We start from the raw sequence: 18,880 nt of genomic DNA, 5'->3' as shown, positions 1-18,880 counted from the left end.
GCACTTTCAATGCTCTTTCCAACTGGATTTTACTGTGTGAACTGGCAAAATCCAGTTGGAAAGTGTATTGAAAGTGCACTATTTAATGCGTGCGATCCCAGCTTAACAGGGCTGCTCCTCTGAAATGATCGACACAGGATTGCAGCATGCAGACCCGCATGGACTTCAGTGAGACTGATTTCCAAAAAAAAATGTATATGCGAGAGTGAAAAATATGCGTAGGGCTGGAGCGTTAAAACGACGGACAGATGCCAGCTCTGCACGTACTCTCCGCTTCCCCAAATGCACGTTTTCTCTCTTCGGTTCCACTGCACTAGCATCATGACGTCACGCACGCCCCTTGCCAGATCTCTTCCTCTTTGCCTCCCGCCACTACTGTTACGTCAGAATCAGCCCACAATTTAGTCTGGGAATCGCGCTCGTTTGCCTTTCCCTTCTTCCTTCCTTTCTAGCGGTGCCGGAGCCCAAGGCTCCGGACCCCGCCCCTGTTTCCCTTCCCCGCCTCTGCAGCGTGACTGAGCCGGGCTGGTCTCTGCCGCCGCTACCTCGCCACCTCCCTCTCTGTCAGGCTCCATCGCCACCTTAAATTTGTCCGCTGCTGAGTCCGAGGAGAAGGTAAGGCGCCGGCTTGGCAAGCTTGCTCCGGGCTGGGCCCTCGCGGCAACTCGTCCCCGAAGCGGAAGGTCTGGGCGACGGACGCCCAGCTGTTGCTTTGCGGGGCGCACGCTCCCCCCCTTAGAGACTGCTTGCTCTTGGAGGGCAGAGCGCGCCCACTCCCCTTCCGACTTGGAGTGTCCAGCCGCTGGCGGAGGCGACGGGCCGGGCTAGGCGAGGCGAGGCAGCCACCGGAGCCGATCCCGCGCTTGCGAGGATGCGAGGGGTGGGAGCGCGCGGGGACACTGAAGCCGCCGGATCTCTTCCTCCCTCTCTCCCCCCCCCCCCCCCCCCGCCCACGCAAGGAGCGGCCGGTGGTTGGCTGGGAACCGCTGACACACACGGCTGGCTGTTGAGGGGGCTGCTCGGAAGCGGAGTTGGCGGGGGAGGGTGGAGGGAGCCGGGTGCTGTTTCCAGGCAGCGTTCATGCAAATCGGGGGGGCGCGTCTGTGCACTTTCGCCGCTTGCAAAAAAAAAAAAAAAATCCAGGGGGGAAAACTTCAGTCGGGGCTGGCATCAGATCGCGGCTCCACGTGCATCCGCCCTGCTGTGGCTGGCCCGTTATTGGCTCCCGGCGAGAGTGGAAAGCAGAGCAGGCGAGGCGGCCTGTGAGGAGTAAGTTTAAGGTCGCAAAGCAACTGCTGCTGCTTCCTTCCCACCAGGGGCAGCGAGCGCCGCAAGTGCTGCAGTTGGGGGATCGAAAGGCACGATCTCTCTGTAAAAAGGGTGAGCCTCTGCGGGTGAACGGGCTGGCTGGAACTTTGGAGCCCGAGCCTGGTTCTTCTCCTCTGTTAGTAAATAATCACTGATGCAGGGTGAATACCCATTTGGGCCTGTGACTCAAATGCTACTCAGGGGCAAATTCCTTTGGAAAAAAGTGAGATTTCCTTTGATGTAGGAAAACAGTGACCTGTGCACATCGGTTTTACTGTGCTGAAGTAATATGCTTCTAGGGATGCTTTGTGAAGCAGCCATTTAGGATCAGGATGCTGGATCTGAACTTTAATTTTGAGCCATACAACGGGAGCGATTCTGCTAGTGTTTATTACCCTTCTGTGACAAATGTCAACCTCAAGTTAACAGGAAAAATTTAATTGGGTAGGTGCTGCAAAGAAAGAATGGTCATTTGGAATGTCCTGTTCAGTTGGAATGTGTTGCGCTGGTCTCAGAATATAACCTGTAGCTATCTCGGTTGATGAGGGTAACAGCAATGGTCCATCCATGAAATTCGTTAATAGCCATCAGAATAGTCCAGCTTTCCACTTCCTGACACGAAGACACTGTGTTTTGTCATGGCAGTCCCTTTAACAAGAAGAATCATTTGGAGTTATGGCCAATAAAAATCTGTTTTGCTTATAGCCTGTTCTCTTTTACTTTAAACTCTGGCTAACAACCCTATTTGTAAAGAACATTTAAAACTGTAATAAGGGTGGTCCTGTGACGTGTGTAGCAGTACTTATTTCAAAATGTGCTGATTACATAGTTTATAAAGAACTGTTGAAGTTTTTGTTGAGGTTTGTGAGAGATCGTGTTCGTTGAGGAACTGATTTTGAATCCTTCCTAACCCCAGACTGTGGAATACTAAAAACCAGGACCAGGAAGGATCAAGGTATACTACGCAAAATGTCCCCTGCTGGGTTCTTTAAAAATAAAAGAATATCTTCATTTAGGAATTGTGAGAGGGGATCACATAAGGAACCTGTATAATATAGGACAGTAGTTTTTAACTTGGATGTGGGAACATTATAGGTAACTAGTGCAGTGATTGTACAACCATAGTAGTATGTTCCCTACTGCTAGCCCCTGATAGTACACAATCTACCTCATTCTGCACCAGGTGTAGTTTCTGTGTTGTCTTCAAGAGCAGCCTCCTTTCAAGCACATTACAACAGTCACACCTTGAGGTTGCTCTTATGTGGATCAGCACAGCCAGGTTGGCAATCTCAAATGCAGGAAAGTTTGTAGGTGAAATGCAGCTGGAAGAATTCGGGCTTTTACTGCCAGAGACTTTATAGGAGTCAACAGTATAAAACAATTCTCTTTTTCTGGCTGTCCAGAAGTAGGTGAGAAGGGGTAGCCAAAAATCCCAAGTGCCCTCTATTTGTCCCCCAGTGTTCTTATTGACCCCTAGGAAGGCCTCTGCCCCCCACATTATGCATCATTGCTGTAGAAAAAGGTGAAAATGCACCTTCATAAGCATCATCCACATTCAGTCAAGAACAGAGTGAGAAATTCATTTTTAGTGGGCAAAGATATGTGACTATAAAGGCACTGGCAAGGGAGGAGATTTTTTATTTGTACAAGTTTTACTTCTTGGGATTTTAATAATCAGAGACAATATGATAAATATGAGCCTGCTTCAGCAGGGAGGGTAGGGTATAAATTAATTAATTAAATAAATAATAACTTTCTTTCCTTAGCTTGCAATAGAGATTAAATCTAAATAATTGAACAGCATAGATCAAAACCCCATATGGGAGGCATGTTGCCACATTAGCTAAAAAGGTGAAAAAACCTCTGCATTAAAATTTTGTTGGGCTTAGACTTTGAACATCAAATAGTTCGATATTGCAGAGATTCTTTTTGTTGATAAGAAAAAGTAATACCTTTGCTTTGTCAGCAAGGAGGTTTGCTGTCAAACCAAGGTCCTTTTCAGGAGAAAATTTGCTGACTGAAGCACACAGAGGAAGAGGGCATAAAGGTCTTACATCTACCCGCTGTTGTTGGCTAAATCCTATAGCCCTGCAACCAACATAGCATGGGTGCAGTCCTGTACATTTCCAATGCCAAAAATTAGACCGTGTAAGAATGGCTGTACAAATGACAGAGAAGGTTGCAACTCCGTCAGATGCTCCTGCAGCAACTTTGGCATCTCTGAAGCTGCCCCAAAATTGGGCTGTTGTGAACTGAGGATGACCCCAGATGAGTCATGTGTGGAAGGTATTAATCTGCACATGGCGATTGCACAAACAGCTTGGTGATGTTGCCTCATTTTATTCTGTCTTTATCACAAAGAGCCCAGTTATGAGAGGACTCCCTGGCCCAGCTGATAGGAGGGGCAGCTGCTGATGCTTGCAGCCACAAGCTCTCAGAGAGCTGGTCAAATCCCAAACGCAACTAGCAAAACCTGACAACCCAAACACAACTAGCAGCAGAGCAGAAAAGGGTGTTGCAACCCTTTTGCCGGAAACAAACCTAGGGGCACCCAGAGCACGAAGGTGGAAAAGATTGGGTCAGGCAGAGGAGGACAGCAGCCAGCTACCTCTAGAGCTCAGTGTGTTGGAGGCCTGTATGTAGACTCTCTAGTCACCTTTGCCCTTCTGAGAAACATCAGGGTCCTTCATGAGGTACTGAGGCTCACAATGACACTCAGGAAGCCCACCCTCCAAATATCATTGCAAACACACATCCCATTAGAGACTGAAGTACGCATATTAAAAGGCATCAAAATACATATTAATCTACTTAAGTTATAGAAAAGCCCTGAATGTTTCTCCAAAAAATTAAATGTTGTTGAGCTTCTGAATAGTACCAGAGGCTTCAGAATTTTCACAAATTCTTTGCAAGGCTGATCCACTACCAGAGGCGTAAATTATTTGGGGCCAAACCCCATGAGACAACATTTTTTTTGGAAGGGCAGTAGCAATTGCAGAGGTCCCGATATTAGAGCCATGGTACTTGGGCGGGGGGGACGACGACACAATTTCTCCAGCAGAAAGTGACTCCATTCTCTGCTGTTTTTCTGAAATAGTGAGGGAGGGAGGAACAAAGACGGTTCTTGTCTGTTTCTCTTCCTGGATTTAAGAACTGTGTGTGGTATGTTAAGGGACTGCTTTAATTACCAGCATGGAGAGGAAGTGAGGAACTCTCTCCAAGCCTCCATTGCCCCAATCCGAATTGGATGGTAAACTGCCTTTGTGATATGCAGTCGTTGGCGCATGTGCTTAGGATGCTGGAGATCTGCATCTGAATCCCCACTTGGCTATGATGATTGCTGGGGTGGGTTACTGTCTCCTAGCCCAACTACCCCACAAAATTGCCCCACCCAAAAAATGTGTGTTGTGCATGCTGTTTTGTGTTCCTGGAAAGAGGGGCAGACAGTAGATGGCAGCTCAACATTAGGGGCAACTGGTTTCCCACTAGACATGGCTGCTGTAGGCTTCCTTGGATGTCTGCGTGGCATTGGGGAGGGGTAGGATCCGAGTTAAATGGCTCCCTGGTTGCCTCTATAGAGAGGATAACATTAGAATAGTAAAGTATGCCGCAGCAGACATTACCTGCAGTTAGGTGCTCATTTGTTTTTGATAAACATGTGTGTCGAGTATGCTGCTGTTTTCTCTCCACAGGGCCCAGTCACAGTTGCTCATTGGTAGCCCTCAGGTAAAAATATACTTGCTCATTCCATCATTTAGTGATTTGAAAGCTGGGCTGTAGGTCCTAGTTTTCCATTTGTGTATGCCCTGGGCCTGATTCTTGAGGAAGCAATTAATTATAAGGGGAGAGTACTAAGTGCTCACCAGTAAAGGTGGTTGTGCTTTACTGAGAGGGCTATCGATCCAGTATCTGGCCTTCATACTGGGGGCGAGCGGAGATGCTCCGGTCATGGATATTAGCGTAGTGTGTACACTTTGGAGTGTTTAGTGAGGGATATACAGAGGATGTTCAAGGGTCGTACCTTGAGATAAGGGTTCACATTCCCAGGAAGGCCCCATTTCTGTGTGGGTGTCTTGTCCTACAGCTCCAGGTGTAACAGTGGGCCACTGTTTGTGGATATCTGTGGTAGAATGGCTGAGAGACAATGTTATCCGTTTTCCTTTCCTACTTTGTTATTAGACTTGGCTAGTTGTTGTTTGTATAAGGGGGATACATTAGTGTAGAGTGCCCATTGCAGACATGGAGGCAGAGAAATGCGACATACCTTGATATGTGATCTGTTTCTCCTTTGCATACTCCTTGTGCTGGGCTGCTTGTTTATGTGAAACTTTGTCCTCTTACATGACTATGGCACAGAGTAGTCATCTGGAGTTTTCCATCGACTCAAGTAGGGATTACTTAAGTCACTTCTGTTGAAGGTTTCACATCATGCAGCTGTTGAGCCTTAAATTTAAGGCACTAGGTGCCTTTTATTGGCTTTGGCTGATATACCAGCTATGGCCATTCCTCAAGAGTGATCTGTCCACAGTGATCTGTGCTGTGATTACATCCAGTTTAGATTCCTGTAATATGCTTTATGTGGGGATGCCTTTGAAAATGGTCTGGACACTCTGTCCAAAATGCAGCAGCCAAACTATTGTCGGGGGCAAAATATAAGAATCTTATCACCCCAGTGCTAACAGACCTGCACTGGCTGCATGTTTGTTTCCAGGCACAATTCAAGGTGATGGTTCTTCCTTTTAAAGCCCTAAGTGGCTTGGGGCAAGGCTACTTAAAAACAACAACAACTGCCTCCTCCCATATTGCCCAGTCTGCCAGAAGATCTGCCTGACATGTGAGGAAGTGAGACAGGTGGCAACCGGAGACAGGACTTTTTCAGTATTGGCACCTTGTTCATGGAATACCCTTCCTCTTGAGGCTCTCCTGGCACCTACATCATTTTACCCCCGGGTTTTAATTATCAGGTTGATTTTTTGTAAATGCTGTTTTAGTCTGCAAATGGTTATTATAAGCTGCTAGTGGTCTGTTTTTATGGTTTGTTTTTATGCTGAGCTAGAGCTTTTTTTAAAAAATGTTGGATTTTAATTATTTTTCTTTTGTCAGTTACCTTGGGCAGGTTCCTGGAGAAGTCTCATAAAAAATTCTAAATAAATAAAAAAGTCTTGAGCTAACTGTGAGCCTGTATATTTTTCAATCCCACTCATTGACACCAGTAGCAATGTGGTGGCTTCCACATGGGGACAGGCTTGTGTGGTTTCCCTGTGGCTGCTATGACTGCCAGTGCAGGAGAACACGGGCAGTGAGGGCTTCCACATGGCAGTGTTCCCTGTGCCATTCCCTTGGTAGTGAATGCCCCCCCCCCCGGGCCACTGAGGCTCTTTCAATTTTTTTCAAACAAATGAATATCATTATAGTGACACTAGGAATAAGGCCCATTGTGAAATAAATACAACAAGCTCTAGAAAGAGGCTCTGGGCGGATACCCTGGCTTTGGGCACTCAGTGTCAATTTGCTGTGGTGAGTCTGGTGACCTCAGTGATCTCTGCCATCTGAAGAGCAGTTGTCATTCTGAGTGATCTCCAGCCCTCTCCTAGAGATTGGCAACAATGGTTCCCCAGGAGAAAATGGCTGGTTTGGAGGGTAGAGTCTATGGCATTGTACCTGTCTGAGGACCCACCCCTCCTCAAACCCCACCCTCTCCAGACTCCACCCCTCAAATCTCCAGGAATTTCACAACCTGGAGGTGGCAACCCAATTTCCTTCCCAGCCAACCATCAACCTACCTTTATCTGCCCCTCTGACTTCAGCTTTCCATCTTCCCTCCCACACCTGGAGCCTCTACCTAGGAAAGGTACAGTCTTTCTCCTCAGTGGAGACCCAACCAGGAGGGGAAGCAACCTCAGCAGAGTATAATGACTCAGAGTCCACCCTGCAAAGCAGCCATTTTCTCCAGGGGAACTGATCTCTGCCATCTGGAGAGCAGTTTTAATTCTGAGTGATCTCCAGCCCTCCCCTGGAGAATGGCAGCAATGGTTCCCCAGGAGGAAATGGCTGGTTTGGAGGGTGGAGTCTATGACATTGTACCTGTCAGAGGTCCCACCCTTCCTCAAACCCCACCCTCGCCAGGCTCCACCCCTAAAATATCCAGGAATTTCCCAACCTGGAGGTGGCAGCCCTATTTCCTTCCCAGCCAACCATCAATGCACTGTTATCTGCCACTCTGACTTCAGGTTTCCATCTCTTCCCCCCTCCCTGTAGCCTCTACCTAGGAAAAGTACAGTCTTTCTCTGCAGTGAGGATCCAAGCAGGAAGGAAGCGACCTCAGCAGGGTATAATGACACAGAGTCCACCCTGCAAAGAAGCTGTTTTTTCCAGGGGAGCTGATCTCTGCCATCTGGAGAGCAGTTTTAATTCTGAGTGATCTCCAGCCCTCACCTGGAGATTGTAGAAACAACAGAGAGATCACGGGTAGGTTGCAAACAATGAAGAAAACAGCCGTGATGTATAATGACAATATATTTTTAGACTGCTGTGTTGCAGTGAGTAGTATTTCATCAACTAGTCAAGATGTATGCATGCACACAGTGGAATTTGCATATATATGACTGCTTTATCTAAGTGTGTTGCGTGAATAACATTAGTTTACATGTCACTGAAATGAGAGGAAAAACAATATAATCAAATAATGATCTTATCTTGTCACTAAAGTTGGCATGAAAACTTCATAAAGCCTACCGCAAGGTTAAAAATTCTTACACAATTGTAATCGTGAACTTGACACAAAACATTCTTCCCTCTTCACTGAAACAAAATCTTTACGTGCTCATAGTGTCCTAACTAACTGCTCCCATTACATTCAGACCTGAACTATGAGAGCATTGTTTACTTTAGGGCAAGTCTAGATAGTACAATACTTTTTCTTTAAATGCATGATCTCTGTCTTTGCCACCTGTTAGTAATTAAGTTAGTGTTTTTATGTAATGGGAGCAGTTAGCACGTAAAGCCCTAGTCAGGACTGGACCCAAAGGGTTCCCCACAAAGGCCTCTTGTCTTTGCTTTTTACTGAGAAAACCAAGCTTGGTTGCCTAGCAACAGCCACTGCAGGAAAAGTTAGTCCCACAGGAGACAAGCAGGAGTGTCTCTGTCAGGATAGACAGCTGTTTTGACAGTTTATTCTGTGAGGGAAGAGTGTCCAGGCTGGCAGTGGGCGGGGGGGGGAGTAGTAGACCCAGCCCCCAGCCAATGGCACACGAGTACTCTTGAGTGGCGGTTGATGGGCCAATGGCTAATGGAGCGCCAATGGGAGAGCTGGAAATGGCCAGTGCGTTAGGGCAATTATATATATTAGATACTGTTATAACAATATGTGTAACAGGTTTGCTGAATTGTCAGCTTTCATTCTTTTTGAAAAGTCTCTTGTCCCTTTCCTTGTGAAGGTATACCTTTCGCTTTACATCTCTGCAATAGATGAAGCTGGAGCCTTACTTTTTATAAAAATGTAATCTGGGAATTCAGAGAACCAGTTACACATACTTGTTTTTACAGTATATTGATATAATGATTTAGGGAAGGGGCTTGGCTCGATGGTTAGAGCATCTGCTTTGTGTGCAGATGGTCCCAGGTTCAGTCCCTGGCATCTCCAGATGAAAGGATCAGGTATGATATGAAAGACCTCTACCTAACAGCCTGGAGGGCTGCTGCCAGTCTGAGTAGACAATATTGACCTTGATGGACCAATGGTCTGAGGTAGGCCTATGTGATCAGTGATATTCAGTTATTGATTACCACCCCCAAAAGCTCCTCAATAGTGTGGGGAGAAAATGGCTGCTGTGGGAACAGTGCCAGGGAAAATGCCTGTATTGAGGGTGGAAAAGCCTGAATTTTCCCACCCCCATGGCAGCTGTCCAGGCTTTACTGTAGTCTTTCTGAGGACTTGACAGCAAAGCATATTTGAGAAAAGTCAACAAGAAGCTGGGAAATGTACCGTGATGCTGTGGGGACCCTCCTCCCACCGCCTTTCCAACAGCATTGAAACTGGTGGAAAATGGCCCGTGTTAGCTTTGAACACATGGATAATGTTCTTGGAAGGGAACTGTTAATGACTGTCAAAACAGTTCCTTTTTTTTTTTTTGTCTGAAGGATGGATTTGTACGCAGTTACTGGATTGCAAAGATCAGCTGCTTGGTTCACCCTAACACAAGGGATTAAATAAAAAATCTCTAGTAGAAATCTCTAGTATGTCCTTCCTTGCTACCAATTGATTATTCAGTCAAGGAGCCCCATCCAGGCCTGTTGTTGAAGCTGTCATTGTTGCTCACAAACATCTTAAATGCTTCGAAAGCAAGAAATTGCAAGTAGATAAATAGGTACCACTTCAGTGGGAAGGTAACACCGTTCCGTGAGCCTTGGTGTTTAGTCATGCCGGCCACATGACCACGGAAACATCTTCGGACAGCGCTGGCTCTTCGGCTTTGAAACGGAGATGGATTCGACTGGCTTTTGAGCAAGGGAACCTTTACCTTTACCTTTAATGCTTCTTATCACAGTAATCCTGTGAGATGTATTGGGTTGTGAGAAGAAGAGTACTAGATCTACCCACTGATCTTTCTGGATGAGGATGAAGATGGCTGTTATCTCAGCAAATACATGCTACCAATCATGTCGACTGAGGTAATGTGAAGGGGACACCTGAAGGAGAAAATTGCCATGTAAGAGCGATGTCTCATGCACTTGCCAGATTCTTCCTTTCAAGGTGTCCCAGGGCATTTTTTCTCCCAGTTGGGCTCTGAAACAAGAAAGCCTGCCTGGGGGAGAGATAAAAAATGGCCCATGGTTCAGCTTTCTTGCCTGTGTCTACCCACTTGTGTGGTGGTTGTATGAACTGTTGCATCCCTCTTTGCTGTCCTGCTGGTTTCCGTGGTTTGTTCCCTACTTCTGTGCTGAGGGACGATATTTTCCTAACCCCTGTAGTAATGCTTTTCTCATTGCTGTCTGTGGCACAGAAGATTGCTGGCTTCGCATTACTTTCTGGACTTGCCTCCTGTATATCAGACACCTGTTGTTCAATAGACAGATGAAGTACGGAAATGAGAGGCATCTGTATTATTTTATGCCACTGATGCTTTGGGATGAGGATTGACTCTTTTAGATACAAAGTATTTGGCAACCCTGATCAATAATTAGCTAAGTGACATGATTGTTTTGGCCTATGATGTTTTTCTTTATATCCTGTGTCCTTCAAGAAGGCAAGCTATGCTAATGATTGGTACAAAGTCCAGTTTTAGAAATGGAAACGTACAAATAATTTATCAATGCAGACAAAAAGCTGCCTGCCGTGCATGCTTATGTGATGCGGTCTGGTGTGATGTTCATTTAGAGGGCAGAGCGACTGGCTTAAGGTCAGCATCTTAAGTAAGTCTTTATCTGGCACAGACCAGTGGCTACCAAACTTCATTGGGGCTGTTTGCATTGACCTCTGTTTAAATGGTTCTTACTGTTGTTATCCCTTCCGTTTGTCGTGATTAAAGGTAATCTCACTGTAGGTGCTGAAGCAGTTTTGTGATGAAGGAGCTGCGGCTGCCTCTTGAGATGGGAGGCTTGGATTAGGCAGTGGAGAGAATCCCACTGGGCATCAGTAGGTGAGGGTGAGGTCAAGCTGAGTTCCTTTGTATTTTTCACAGCCTCTTGAGTAGCAAAATGCCTTGAGGAGGAAACTCCAACCAACAATTTCAATTGAATAATAATAATTTGTGCAACGGTGCAGATCAGTTGGAATTCTCAAGCAGTTTGGTGTAGTGGTTATGGGCGTGGACTCTAATCTGAGAGAACCGGGTTTCATTCTCCACTCCTCCATTTGCAGCTGCTGGATGACTTTGGGCAAGTCATAGTTCTGACAAGAGCTGTCCTTGACAGTTCTTGAAAGAGCTCTCTCAGCCCCACCTACCTCACAGGGTGTCTGTTGTGGGGAGGAGAAGGGAAGGAGTTTGTAAGCCGCTCTGAGACTCCAAGTGAAGGGCGGGATATAAATCCAATCTCTTCTTCTTTTTCAGATTTCAGATAAGCGTGCGTGTGAGTTAAAAATGCAAGAAGAGGCTTGCTATGTATGTGACAAAAAATGTACTTTCTTTAAGCTCTATTCAAACTCAGAAAGTTCTCAGAAGTTCAGAGGGCAATGGAGCCTCAACACATGTTAATTACCAGCTCAGCATACTTATCAGGTACAAGTCAATCCAGTTAAAATTGGGTCTGGCTACTTGTCCCCAAAGCATGCATTGAAATAATGAAAGAGGTGACATATTTTTTGCAATAAGCTTCAAGTGGTGACATCCATTTGGGTGTTTTAGTGTAAAAGAACTTTTTAATGTGTTCCCATACCATCAATAAGGATTTTCTAAACAAATGTTCTTTAAAAGATTTATGTATATCTGATTTTCCACACCACATGAATGCATGCCAACCCAATAATAAATCATGCTGCTGCTCTGTAGTAGAAGAGCCAATCTGGTAATGCAAATCCAGCTCTTTCTTTAGCATCTTGTAAAGCTTTCATTTTTATTTTTGGTTTCTTATTCTGCCATATAAATTGTGACATCACTTTATCAAGTTCTTTAAAATATTGTTAAATTTTTGTCTTAATCAGGTTAATTTTCAATCCACCTACCTGACCATATTCCAACAATGTTGCTAATAATTGTGAGATTGAATCCAGTGGGTTTTCTAAAATAAATACCAAAGCATCTGCAAATGCTTGTAATTTAAATTCTTCTCCTTTTATTTTCACTCTTTTGATATGTATATCTTCTCTAATCCTGTTATTCAATATTTCAAGTACAAATATAAACAGTAGTGGTGAGAGTGGACAACCTTGTCTAGTTCCTTTTTGAATTTCAATATTTTGTGATAAATTTCCATTTACAAGAATCCTTGTTTTTTGTTTAGTATAAATTGCTTTGACCGTTGTAAAAACTCTTTAACACATTGTGAAGCTAACAACTGTTCCAACATAAAACTCCAATTAACACTATCAAATGCTTTTTCAGCGTCTAAAAAGATTAAGGCCATTTGTTTTTCTGGATATGCTTCAAAATGTTGTCGAAGGCTTTCACGGCTGGAGTTTATTAGTTGCTGTAGATTTTCCGGGATGTGTGGCCGTGGTCTTGGCATTGTAGAACCTGACGTTTCACCAGTAACTGTGACTTGCATCCTCAGAGGTATAAACACAGAAAGACGGAATACTCTCTGCGTCAAGGTGAGAAGAAAATGGCAGGCAGTAAATTTATATCTACTCCAGAAGGTGGGTAGGGCTGAGTCATTGTCTTGTAGGAGTTCCCCAGGTTATGGACATGCTAATAGAGCAGCTTTCCTGAGGAGGTTCTTTTGTTTCCTGAGGAGGTTGTCGAAATTCTAATCTTATCTGTAGTGCTATTGTCTGATGTAAAGCCTTTTGTGTTTTTCAGGACAGGAAGCCATGTCTTGTTTATTTTTAAACTCTCTTCTTTCCTGTTGAAATTATGTTTATGTTTGTGAATTTCAATGGCTTCCCTGTGTAATCTGACATGGTAATTGAAAGTCTTGTCCAACCTTTCAGTGTCTTGGAACAAAATGCTGTGTCCTGTTGTTTAGCCACTGCTGATTTTTCAGGTTGGCCAAGTCTGCAGTGTCTTTTATGTTCTTTTATTCTTGTCCGAATGCTACACTGTGTGGTCCGGAGGTAAACTTGTCCACAACTGCATGGCATGCAGTATACTCCTGCAGAAGTCAGGGGGTCTCTTCTGTCTTTTGCCGATCGTAGCATCTGTTGAATTTTTCTGGTGGGTCTGAATACTGTTTGTAGGTTGTGTTTTTTCATAAATTTTCCCATCTGATCAGTGATTCCTTTGATTTCTTCTTCTTCTTCTTCTTCTTCTTCTTCTTATTATTATTATTATTATTATTATTAATAATAATAATTATATACCGCTTATATACCGCTCCCTCCCGAAGGCTCGGAGCGGTTTACAGAGAAACATTAACAACCTAGCTAGGGCCACATAGTATAGGGGAGAAGTGAATGCCTACCAGGCACCCGAGCGGGTGTGTTTGCTAGATGTTATTCATTTCCCCGGCTCTTTTTCTTCGTGGTGGGTTCATTCCAGGGCGGGTTCATTCCAGGGCGACGATGTCTCGGTGAGGTCCCTCTCTGGCAGTGACTCCTTCTGGCGTGGGCCCTCAGGTGCGTGGCTATGCACAGCTGCCGCACTGGCCTCTGTCCTCATTGGCTCTGCCCGTGCTGCGCTGCTGCGCCGTCACGCCTCCTGGCCACTTTGCCGCCTGGGTTGCTCATCTCCCGGCTCCGGATCACCGCCATGTTGTGTCCGCATCGCCGCTTGTCGCCCGCTGCTCCGCTCGGATGCCACCGCCGCCGCACACAACCCGCCGAAGGTAAAACATTTTTCCTGTGGGAGACTGTTTTTCCTCAGTTGTTTGTTTTACCGTTGGTTTAATTGCTCTTCTGATTTCATTCTTGGAGTAGCCATTTGCTTGAAGAGCATGGTTTAGATGATTTAGTTTGTCTTTGAGAAAGTGTGGTTCACATATCCGTCTTGCACGGTCTACTAATGTTTTGATTATGCCTCTTTTGCCGAGGGTGATGATTGGAGTTTTTATACAAATAACGGTCCATGTGAGCTGGTTTTCTGTGACCTAATTGAAGGTTAGTTTTGCGGATGACCATGATATCTAGAAATGGGAGTTTACCCTTGACTTCTTTTTCTATAGTGAATTGTATGTTAGGGTGGATGTTGTTGAGGTGGTCTAAAAACTCCATCAATTCTACTTTTTCATGGTTGCAAATGATAAAGGTATCATCTACATCTAAAGACTGGTTGTCAAACAATGCTTCTGTAATTTCACAAGTAGTTATTTGATCATTTAAAATTTTCCTTTGTTCTTCAGTAAATTTATTTGTATTATATTTCTTCAAAATGTCTTTAATCTCTTCTGGTGTAGCTTCTCCTTTTTGAGATAACTTTCTGTAAAATGTCTCTATTTTTAAAAAAAATACTTGGGTGTATTTTTTTTCATCTCCTTCGCCGTTCTTTAAAATTTTTATACTCTTTTTTTCCTTTCCTTTTTGTAATTTATATGCTAACCATCTGGTTGGTTTATTGGCATGTTCAAAAAATTGTTTTGCATAAATAATTTTTTAGCTATTTCTTTCAATAGACAATTCATTTGATGTTGTAAAAGCTTTAATTTCACCCTTAAATGTTCAACTAGGGTATCTTGCTTCAAATTTATTTCCCGTTTCTTAATTTGTTCCATAATTTGTAAAAACTTTTCCGTTTGTTGTTTTTTTATACATGCTGTTTCTCTGATTATCCAACCTCTGGCATAAGCCTTAAATGCATCCCATACAGTTTTAATAGAAATACCCAGTTGGATATTCTGTTTAAAAAACTTTTAGAATTCTTTTTTTGTCTCTGTTAAAAAAATTTCTTTCTTCAGTAAAAATGCATTAAAATCCATCTATTTTTCTTTGGTGTATCTTGTAGTATGAGGCATAACAGGATTGTGGACTGCAAAAGTTGCTGGTAAGATTTCGACTTCTGTTAAATTGTTTATAATTGTTGAAGAGATCCAATACATATCAATTTTTGACCATGACTTATGTCTTGCTGAATAGAAGGTGTAGTCTTTCTTTTTTGGAATTCTAGTTTTCCAAGAATCAATCAGGTTATGTTCTTCTACAAGTTGTAAGAATGTGTTAGGAAGTTCATTGCCCAGTTTCTGTTTTCCAGTTATTGTTTTTCTATCTGAAAGACTATCAAAAACAGCATTATAGTCTCCAGTCAGGCAGATTTCATCATAATTTTGTTTAGAAATAAATTCCGGTAACAATTTTAAAAAATTTTCTTGGTGTTGATTTGGTGCATATATACTTATAATTAAAGTTATTTTACCTTGTCTTTGCACTTGAACTATCAAAATTCTACCATCTTCAGAGCTGTATACTAATTCTGGAGACAAATGTTCTTTAACATGTCACTACACCTCTCTACCCATTATCCGAAGAGATTAATTCCCCCCCCCAATTTTTTAAATCTCCAAATATCTTTGATCTGAGTGTCTTGTAGACATATAACATCTAATTACATCTTCTTCAATAGTTAAAAAATTTGACTTCTTTTTTTGGGTGCATTCAATCGATTGACATTTGTTGAGACTATTTTTATTTTTCCTCTATCCACCTTTATTTAATGTTTTGTTGTCATCTTTATTCTTCAGCTTGAATCTTGTGACCATCTGGGGTATTGTGATCATTCCAGTTGTTCCAGGTGCTCCATTGTTTCCAGTTGCTCCTTGTGCTTTTTGTTGATCCTCTTCAGTAGTCTCTGTTTGTTCCTCCTCAGTTTTCAGATCGTCATCATGTGTTTTAATAAATTCTTCCACTTTAAAAGTAGAGTTGGTTCTTTATCTTTTTCCTCTATAAGTAAAGAAGAGCCCCTCTGGAAGCAACCATCTGTGTAAATTCCGTTCTTTCTAAGGATGCTTGAAAGTTCTGTATATTCCCTCCTCTTCTCTCTCACTCTCCATGGGATCTTCTTTAAATTTTTTATTTCTGTCTCTTCTATTTGGAAAGGTGTTTCATTTGTCACTTTAAGAATAGCATCCCTTATTGCTCTTTCATAAAATTTCACATGCACCTCTCTTGGCAATTTATGTCTCCTTGTATAAGCAGAGTTCATTCTATAAGCTGCATCAATTTCATTATATATTTCATCTGTATTTTCTGCACCCATATACTCTGCAAGTGCTTGTGCCATGTCAAATTTCAGATTTTCATCTTGCTTCTCTGGTATATTCTGAAATCTTATAATATATGCTGCTTTGTCAAGTTCTAACTTAATGAGGCCCTCCTCCATGGAATTTTGCTTAGAGTCTACTTTCTCTACTTAAAGTTGCATCTTCTCAGATTTATCTTCCATCTGGTTAACTGCTTTGGCTGAAATGAACATCTCTTGTCTGTTTTCTTTAAGCTGTTTTTGTACTTCTGTCATCTGCTGTGACAATGAGTCTTAATTTATCTTGCATAGGATTGACAGCTGCAGTTACAGCATCTTGTATTAAAGTTCGTAAATCTTTTGCTGAAATCTGTGCCAAACTGGCAGTCACAGATTTACCTTGGCCAGGAGATGGGACAGTAAGGGGTTTGTTTTCTTATTCATATTTTGGATTATATCTATGAATCAATACACCCTTCTATGTTATACAGTAGTCACTATATTAAGAGATCCTCTTAGTTGTCACAAACACCTTCCCAGTCAGTGTAAGTACAAAAGCAGTTATTACCTATTTATATTAAAATGAAAGATTCTCATAGTTGCCCACAAACTCTCTTCCAGTCAGTGTAAACACAAAAGTAATTATCAACATTACGCTCTGGACAAGCTGTACTTTAGTATGAACAACTGCAGTTGGTTCCGGTTCTGGTAGTGTGGAGGATGCCAGCTCTCTGCTATTCTTTTGGAATTTTATCTTACTCTAAGCCTTTTAAGCCTTAAGCCTTATGCTGCTGTGGAACAGCTTGCTTGACAAGATGCTGTTGCGGGAGTGTAAGAACCTTATCGAAGCAGTGCTAACGAGCTGAGGAAATTATGACTACAAGGAAACGCCGACATTCTTCCCTAGAAGCAGCTGGGTTAAAAGCAGGCAAGCAACAAAATATGGACAGGTATGTTACAGATAAGAGTGCTACAGGTTCCATGACTGGTGAAATTGAGTTTTCAAACAGATTTTCAACCCTGGAACCTGAAACCTCCTTATTACCGGGAGATGTGAGTGGAGCTACGAAGTGGGAGGATTCCTCTTCAAGCCCAAACTCCCAGCCACAGTGTTGTCACCAGTTATCATCACTACTCTTAGAAACGTTTGCCAAGGAAGCCTTTTTAACATCTCAAGCTTTGGAAATGCTGATGACAAAAATTAAGGATATTGACACAAAAATAAACACTGTGAGTGAGGCTATTAAATCATTGGCAATCCCTGCAAAGTGCAAGCTTCCTAGAGACAATGAGCACTGTGGGTTACCGAACTTGAGAGATGACTGCCAAGGACAACATCCATCTGTTTCATTGACTCTGCAACGGGACCAATTGGCCATTTCGTTTAAGGACCAGCGGATAAACTTTTATAGATGGCAAAATTTTCGATCTATTAAAATATCCTTGAGTCAATTGTTAAAATGCAACACTGCCACAATACCGTTGAGTTCCTGTTTTAAACTTGCTAGAGTCGGACCATATCTAAGACTGATCTTAAATTTTAAAAATGAAGATATTCCTTCTAAGATGATGCGATTACAGGACCTTTTATTTAGGAAGTATGGTATTCTGGTCTCCAGAGTTTTTAAGAATAATGTGCGAACTCCCTTATGCACTAGTGCATCTAAAGGAAATACCAGGCCTGGTTCAAATATAGCTGTACCTCCTCAATATTCAAATCTGCAGTGGGAGGAAGGCACAGGAAGCCATTTGAGGATCCATGAACACTCCAATTGTAAAGCAAGCAGAAGTAAGTCTCTTGCTCTGGATCAGGAGGAGCAGAGAGAAGGGTGTGGTTTTAGGAAAAATATCAACCATCCTGCAAATGAAGTCTCTCCACAATCCACTTAATGCAAAGGAATCCTTCACCCTCACTCTTCAGTTTACGACGAATCGTCCAAGAAAATAAAATCTCCTGGAACAGGCGCAGTATCAGCGTGTGATTACTCCAGGCCACTTGAACCTCGGGAAGGAGGAGTGTATGAGGAGGAAGTAGACTTGAGGTCCAATAAAGTTATTTCATTTTTACAATGTTGGTCGAGGAACAATAAATCTCTTGCCACAGAAATCGCAGCAGTGGAATACAATTTATCACACCGGCCTCATTACCTTCCTCCCTAGAAACGGATTTTATGGAGGTGGAACAGAACCCTTTACAGCAGACGCCACTCCTTCCTCTTCCACTATCTTCAGCCCAGTCATCCCCTATAGCTCAGGGAAGCCTCTGGAAGAGGTTAGTGTCTCATCAGATCCAAATAAACAGCTGGCTCAACAAAGTGGAACTGATTGACTGTTTAAGGACTCTCCTTTGCCCAATTTAAAAGTCCTGTCCTGGAATATTGCGGGGTGGGGGAACAAAATCAGTGATGCAGGTTTTCATCTTTATCTCAGAAGTTTTGACCTTATTATTTCTCAAGAAACTTGGATTCGTTCTGAAATTCTTTTAGAGGGTTATAAAACATATGCCTTGGCAGCCTATAAAGCTAACACTAAAGGGCGCTGTAGTGCAGGCCGTGTAGTGTTTTGCTCTAACCAGCTTCAAATAGATATAACCCCCCTCCAAGACTGTGATCAAATGGCCCAGGCATTTTGGCTTAATTGTCAGGAGACTTCCTTAATAGTGGTAAATGTCTATATTCCACCTGGTGCAGATAAATCCACAATGGCCCCTAATTGGAATCGCTTAACAGCATTCATTGAGCAGCTAGAACTTAGATTCCCTTCCACCAACCTGCTAGTTGTGGGAGATTTTATTGCTAGAATAGGGAAAG

General features: G+C 43.1%; 1 protein-coding gene across 2 annotated transcripts in view; it reads left to right on the top strand.

Moving 5' to 3' along the window:
* Nucleotides 1–472: 472 nt before the first annotated feature.
* Nucleotides 473–18,880, top strand: part of ELOVL5 (ELOVL fatty acid elongase 5) — a 103,697-nt gene continuing 85,289 nt past the window's right edge. Inside the window, exon 1 of one of the 2 annotated variants that reach the window (XM_015423979.1) lies at nt 473–615. The gene's annotated coding sequence lies outside the window, so the exon portion shown is untranslated. Of the gene's footprint in view, nt 616–1,227; nt 1,270–18,880 lie in introns of those variants that run through there. The other variant, XM_015423980.1, reaches the window with a different exon arrangement.

Source organism: Gekko japonicus, unplaced genomic scaffold (genome assembly GCF_001447785.1).
Source record: "Gekko japonicus isolate JY-2015 unplaced genomic scaffold, Gekko_japonicus_V1.1 scaffold391, whole genome shotgun sequence".
Lineage (NCBI taxonomy): Eukaryota > Metazoa > Chordata > Lepidosauria > Squamata > Gekkonidae > Gekko > Gekko japonicus.
Note: the sequence above shows the minus strand (reverse complement) of the source record. Positions and strands in the feature narration are given on the sequence as shown.